Below are 6794 nucleotides of genomic sequence, written 5' to 3'. Positions count from 1 at the left end.
CTTCAGTTAGCAGCAGTAGCGAAGGAATCACTCGATCGGGTTCAGTTAATAGCCATCGATCGATCGCTCGGGATCGGTAACGCATAGCCTACAGTGCAATCGCTCGGATTCAGTTAGAGCCCAATGCCTCGCTCGGGTTCAGTTAGAGCCAATGCCTCGTACACATGCGCGTACGTGTACGAGAGAAACGCGCATCGCTCGGCCCCCGACCTCCCACCGTAGCCGAGAACTCCCCGAAATTTTCCTCGCCCTCGCTTCTACCATGGTTTTTTCCGTCATGGACGGCCCAAAGAATGTCATGCAGCTGCGTCTCCGGACCGCCCAGGACGAAAAGCCCATTTTCTGTCATGATTTTTTGTCATAGAAGTAGGAGCCCACCACATCAATGATGATACCAGGTTTTGTCACAATTATCATCATAGAAGTGTCATATGTATGACAGGAAAAAAATTCGTTCGGCCCAAAATGTCACGGATGTGTCTTTTTTTTTGTAGTGATCCAAACCTCAGATTCGTACCTGTGGGTTGCTAGTAGTGTTGATCACTCCTTGTAGTTGATGCTAGTTGGTTTACTTGGTGGAAGATCATATGTTGAGATCCATTATGCATATTAATACCCCTCTGATTATGAACATGAATATGCTTTGTGAGTAGTTACGTTTGTTCCTGGGGACATGGGAGAAGTCTTGCTATTAGTAGTCATGTGAATTTGGTATTCGTTCGATATTTTGATGAGATGTATGATGTCATCCCTCTAGTGGTGTCATGTGAACGTCGACTACATGACACTTCACCATTGTTTAGGCCTAGAGGGAGGCATTGGGGAGTAATAATTAGATGATGGGTTGCTAGAGTGACATAAGCTTAAACCCTAGTTTATGCGTTGCTTCGTAAGGGGCTGATTTGGATCCATATGTTTCATGCTATGGTTAGGTTTACCTTAATACTTCTATTGTAGTTGTGGATGCTTGCAATAGGGGTTAATCATAAGTGGGATGCTTGTCCAAGTAAGGACAACACCCAAGCACTGGTCCACCCACATATCAAATTATCAAAGTACCAAATGTGAATCATATGAACGTGATGAAAACTAGCTTGACGATAATCCCCATGTGTCCTCGGGAGCGCTTTCCTTCATATAAGAGTTTGTCCAGGCTTGTCCTTTGCTACAAAAAGGATTGGGCCATCTTGCTACACCTTATTTACTTTTATTACTTGCTACTTGTTACAAATTACCTTATCACAAAACTATTTGTTACCGATAATTTCAGTGCTTGCAGAGAATACCTTGCTGAAACCCGCTTATCATTTCCTTCTGCTCCTTGTTGGGTTCGACACTCTTACTTATCAAAAAGGCTACGATAGATCCCCTATACTTGTGGGTCATCAACAAGGCTATGAGATTTTACGAAAGATTCATGAAGGAGATTGTGGTCTTCATGCCGGTTCTAAGTCTCTCGTAGCCAAAGCTCTCCGTCATGGGTTTTATTGTTTGACGGCTCATGCTAATGCTGAGGATCTAGTCAGTAAATGCGATGCTTGTCAGAAGTTTTCACGATGAACTCATGTGCCGACTCAAGAATTGAGGATGATTCCGATTGCTTGGCTGTTTGCAGTCTGGGGGCTTGATATGGTTGGGCCTTTCAAGAGGTCCAAAGATAAAAAGACTCATCTTTTGGTGGCGGTTGACAAGTTTACAAAATGGGTTGAAGCAGAGCCGGTTAGCAAGTGTGACGCGGCGATGGCGGTTCAATTTATCAAAAAGGTGATTTTCTGTTTCAGCTTTCCCTGAAGTATTATAACTGATAATGGCACTAATTTATCCAAGGATGCTATGAAAGAATTTTGTCAATGTGAGCATATCCGACTTGATGTGTCATCAGTGGCTCACCCCTAATCTAATGGTCAAGCTGAGAGGGCCAATCAAGAGATCCTGAGAGGCATCAATCCCCGGCTTATGGTTCCTTTGCAGAGGATGCCGGGTTGTTGGGTCAAGGAGTTACCCTCAGTGTTATGGAGTATCAATACTACACCCAACAGATCTACGGTTTAACGCCTTTCTTCATGGTTTACGGAGCAGAGGCTGTTCTCCCTAGTGACATCCATAACGACTCACCCCGGGTGGTGGCTTATGTTAAAGCTGATAATGAAAAAGCACGTCAGGATGCACTTGACCTGTTAGATGAGGAGCATGACCTTGCGGCGGCTCATTCAATGATTTACCAACAAGACATGCGCCGTTATCACAGCCACCGGGTTAAAACCAGAACCTTTCAAGAAGGTGACTTGGTGCTCCGGCTTATCCAGGATCAATCTGATATGCACAAGCTATCCCCACCTTGGGAAGGGCCCTTTGCGGTCAGCAAAAATCTGAACAATGGGTCATACTACCTTATCGATGTTCGAGACCACAAGGACCCACGCACGTCGGAGGAGGAGACCCGCCGACCGTGGAATATTGCTCATCTTCGGCCTTATTATACTTGAGCCACAGGTTCTCCTAATGTACATATTTTAACTATATATATATATATATATTATAATCAATATAATAAAGTCGGCATCCCTGATAATTCAGGGCTTTTGTCATTTCATTCCTCAGAAACTAAGTCTTTATTATTACTTTATGTGATCACTTAAAGGCTTGATGCCAAGTTATAGGGACCAAAGAGAGTTTGTTGCACAGCACAACTCAAACATAGGTACCTGGCGAGCATAGCTCAGAAATATATCACTTGGGGCCTTCCTACCCATCGAGCATAGCTATGATTACCCTTGTTGATCTGGCTTATACGCCTGGAATATAATGTTACTTGGGGGCTGTTTATTCAACGGACAAGAGTTTTTATGACCCTTGTAATAGGCTTAAAAGCCAGGCTTGGAAACCAGGTGTATTCACCTAAAAACCCGGGTTATCCTGCCGTTTTAAGTCTGCCACTCCGCCCAGGTAATCCTAGAATGACCCGCTGTACTTTTAACAAGTCAATCTTATATAGACCCTGAACTTGTCAAAGTTAAAACGATGATTGGTTATGTGAGGTCCGGATTATGAGGTTTGTATGAAGGTTTAACTCAGTGGATGTGCAGCCCTTGAAAGCACTTGATTTTTAGGCCTGGCCGCCTATGAAAGCCTTGATTTTTTGCTATTTTATTTGAACATTTTTTGAGGTTCCTTTCCTGTGAACATATTAATACATGATTAAAAACTGATGAGGGCTATGATGCCTTATGGTTCATACATAAAACTACCTGGTGTTTATTAACCCGGCCTGACTTTGGACTATAAGTCGCCAGTGTATGATGATCTTATATACTTGAAAGCGACATGCTCTAAGTTTTGGGATATTACTCCTTATTGCACCGGTATATTGAGCTGGCAGTATGATCAAATATCACAGGTATGATATTTTTGTTATATATGGTTATAGTTACATCAGCCCTGGTTATGGACTTTTATAGTCACCAACAGGTTTATGTTGGGCATTATGTACCGCCAGGGCAATTTTTGTGATCTGTTTTTTATGCAGAACAAAGAAATACAATCTGCCCTACATAATGACATCATACGCATAAGTGGCATATCTTCAACTGGCGGATCAATAATGTTATGCAACACAAAACGTGCACGATGGCATGACAAAGCAGAGTTCAACTAAACTATTACATGGCTCAGCGAGCCAAAATGTTTAAATGTTTTCTAGAAGATCAAATATATGAACCGCCCAGCGGATCAATTTTCTTGACCTTAATGACCTGAAGCTTCTGGATCATCCCTCGCCGGTTCTCCGCCCTCCTCCGTCATCTAGAAGTTTGGTGATGACCAATCAATGCCATGCAAGGCTTGGAATTCGGCTTCATCATCTATAAGTTTGGACGGATCAACTTCAGTGGCGAAAGTACGCTTACGGATTGGGGGAATCAGATCCATCACTTTATAAGCCGGTGTGGGCAACTTTTGATTCTCCGTATCATAAGCCGGCTGATATTTTGATAGATTCGTTTCATCAGCAATCAGAGTTGTCAGAGGACGTATTTCCTTCACACAGGCAGCAAAGTCTTTTTGGTCAAACAGAGTGCCATCTTCATTCAAACTTGGATATCCAGTAGCTACCTCGGCCGGGTCTAGCTCTGGTAGCCATGCCTTAGCCTGGCTCAAGGCCATCACAACACCGACTCTTGCAGATGACCGCTTTATCTCTTCAATCCTACCAGGTAGAACAGAAAGTTTCTTCAAGATGTCACTCAACAGAGTGGGGGCCTGATTAGTTGGAGAAATCGTGGCCAGAGTGCGCTGAGTTCCGGTATATAGTTGTTCAACAACCGTATATACGGCTTTAAGCTTCACCGGCATGTCTTGACCAAGATTGCTGCCCCTAGGACATGTGTAATAATTGCGGATTGATCAGCGGTGGTTTATGACATGAAAGAAAAGACTCGATTATGATGCTAGTAATGTTATTTACCAAAGATAGCAAAAATCATCTGGGAGACACGGTGTTTTAAGCCGGTAAGCTCAGTGGTTATCTCTTGAAGAGAAGTTTCAACTTTTTCAGCCCGTTGTATCAAAGTAGTCCTCTCCTCAGCCCAGGCGATTCTTTCAGTGTCAAAACTAGTCTTCAGTTTTTCTGTCTCAGCCAGACTAAAATTAAATTTTGAGTCGGCCTTCCGGGTCTCAGATTCTTGATGTTCAAGCCGGGCTTTCGCGTCAGCCAATTGCAATTCCAGTTGAGCAGTGGCGTCTTGTACATGCACAGATTTGCAATCATGTTCATATTCGGGTTATAGGAATAAAAGTCCCAAGCCTTTTGCAAGCAACAACACTTGGCACTTGGGGGCTAATGCATACAGGAAAATTCTTCATATAACGACAAATATGAATAAGTCCCAAGCGCTTTACAAGCAAGAGCACTTGGCACTTGGGGGCTAATGCATATTGCTCGCGTTTTCATTACTACTTTATGATGACCCGGTTGTATTGCAAACGACCACAGCCGGCTCATGGGGGCTACACAAGTAAGTCTTGATTCATAAACAATGGTAAACAGTATCGGTTCATTCATGCAGATTAAACTGGTCCTTGGGGGCTACGGATGCAATGTTAATTGTCAAAGATCTGGTTTAACTCCGACGGTGAAAGCCGGCTTTTGAAGGATTTTACCAAAGATGTTTTTATACTCATAGCTATTCTAAGTCTATAGCATATTCTATTCTATTATACACAGTAGACTTGGGGGCTGCCAGGATATGCGTAATTTATTAAGCCGGAGTTCATACCTCATATTTCTGGTGCATCTGTTTCACCATGTCAATCTCAAGATCGCGGCTGGTATGAACTTGGTTGAGATAACTAGAGAGTACTTCACTAACGCTTAGTTGAGAATAATCGGCAATGTCAAATCTCACTTTCCGCCTTTCAATAAACTCCTCTTTAGCGGAGTGCTTGGCCAAGACAGTAGGTTTTCCCGGCTCTTGAAAGTCGGTGCTAGTGATCATGACATCCTCAGTGTGTGTTTCTGATGGTTTAAGTGGGCTTGATGATTCAGGGTTCAAAGGATTGACGTTTGTATGATCACTGGAGAGGTCGGGAATTTCTGGTGGAATATGGACAGGTTCTTCTGGTTGTTGTATGGAGGCTTAAGAAGCTGGAATTTGTTGCTCCATCTCATGGACTTTGGGGTCTTCAGCCGGTTTGGTCACCTTAGCCTTCTTGCTAGGCTTTGCCTTTCCACTACAAAGGGTTGTGGGAGGTTAGTACAAGTATAAGGATACAAAGTGGTAGAAATCAAAAATTGTTACCCAGGGGCAGTCTTGAAGGCCGGCAGCTGGGTCTGTGATGAGTTGCCGGAAGAGGAGTGAGATATACCCTGATAATTTGAATCGGAAGAATTAAGTGGCTGACGAATAAGACCTGCCAGAGGGTAAAAAGAGTTTATAATCAGAGGGACCTCGCTTTGACGTTTCCGCGGAGCTGGAGTATTTGGTAAACCAGAGGATAACTCTCCACCTCCGCTGGTCCGATTCTGACACCGGTTCTTGTGCGGTTGTTGCTTCAAAAGAAAGTGAGGATCCAAATAAGCAAAGGGGTGTGAAAAGCTTACTTTCCAGATTACTCGTTGAATTTTCTGTCTTGGCAAAGGCTCTGAGTCGGAGGAAATAATAGTTACCTCTTCTTCGACCGCTTGACTGGCCCCCGTGTCATCCTGATGATAATTAGTGTCAATAAGATAATTGAAAAAGGAGCCAAGGGAGTCAAGGGCTACCTTCGACTCAGTGCTGTCGTCCAATTCAAACAAATCGGAGGCACTTAGTTTCTTTTTGTTCTTCTTGGCGGTTTTCTTGACGGCTTTTGTTTTGGCCCTGGCCTTCTTGGCAGCTTCATGATCATACTCCTTCTCCCAAAAAGCGGACTCATCCTGTGAAAGTCATCAAGGTTGAGTTAATAGAGTATTTGAATGATAAGGTAAAATAAATAAACTGGAGACTCACGGTTGGTGGCGGGTTAAGAGTGTAGAAGGGGTTCAGTCCCACTTTGCTGCGGCTTTCCGAGTTCTCATTGAGGAGGGTCTTTGTCATCTTATTGATTGCGTCATTAGTTAAACGCGCGGAGTTGTAGCGAAGTGCATCTTTGGCATCACCCGTATAAATACACATTAAGCCGGAACGGTGGCTCAACGGTATGATTCTCCAAGAAACCCAACACCAAACCAGGTCAATACCGGTTAACCCATTTCCTAGCAGGGCCTTGACCTTTGAAATGGTAGGTTCAAGCTTTGACCGTTCAGCAGTAGTAAGCCG

The sequence above is a fragment of the Triticum dicoccoides genome, chromosome 4A (genome assembly GCF_002162155.2).
Source record: "Triticum dicoccoides isolate Atlit2015 ecotype Zavitan chromosome 4A, WEW_v2.0, whole genome shotgun sequence".
NCBI lineage: Eukaryota > Viridiplantae > Streptophyta > Magnoliopsida > Poales > Poaceae > Triticum > Triticum dicoccoides.
Note: the sequence above shows the minus strand (reverse complement) of the source record.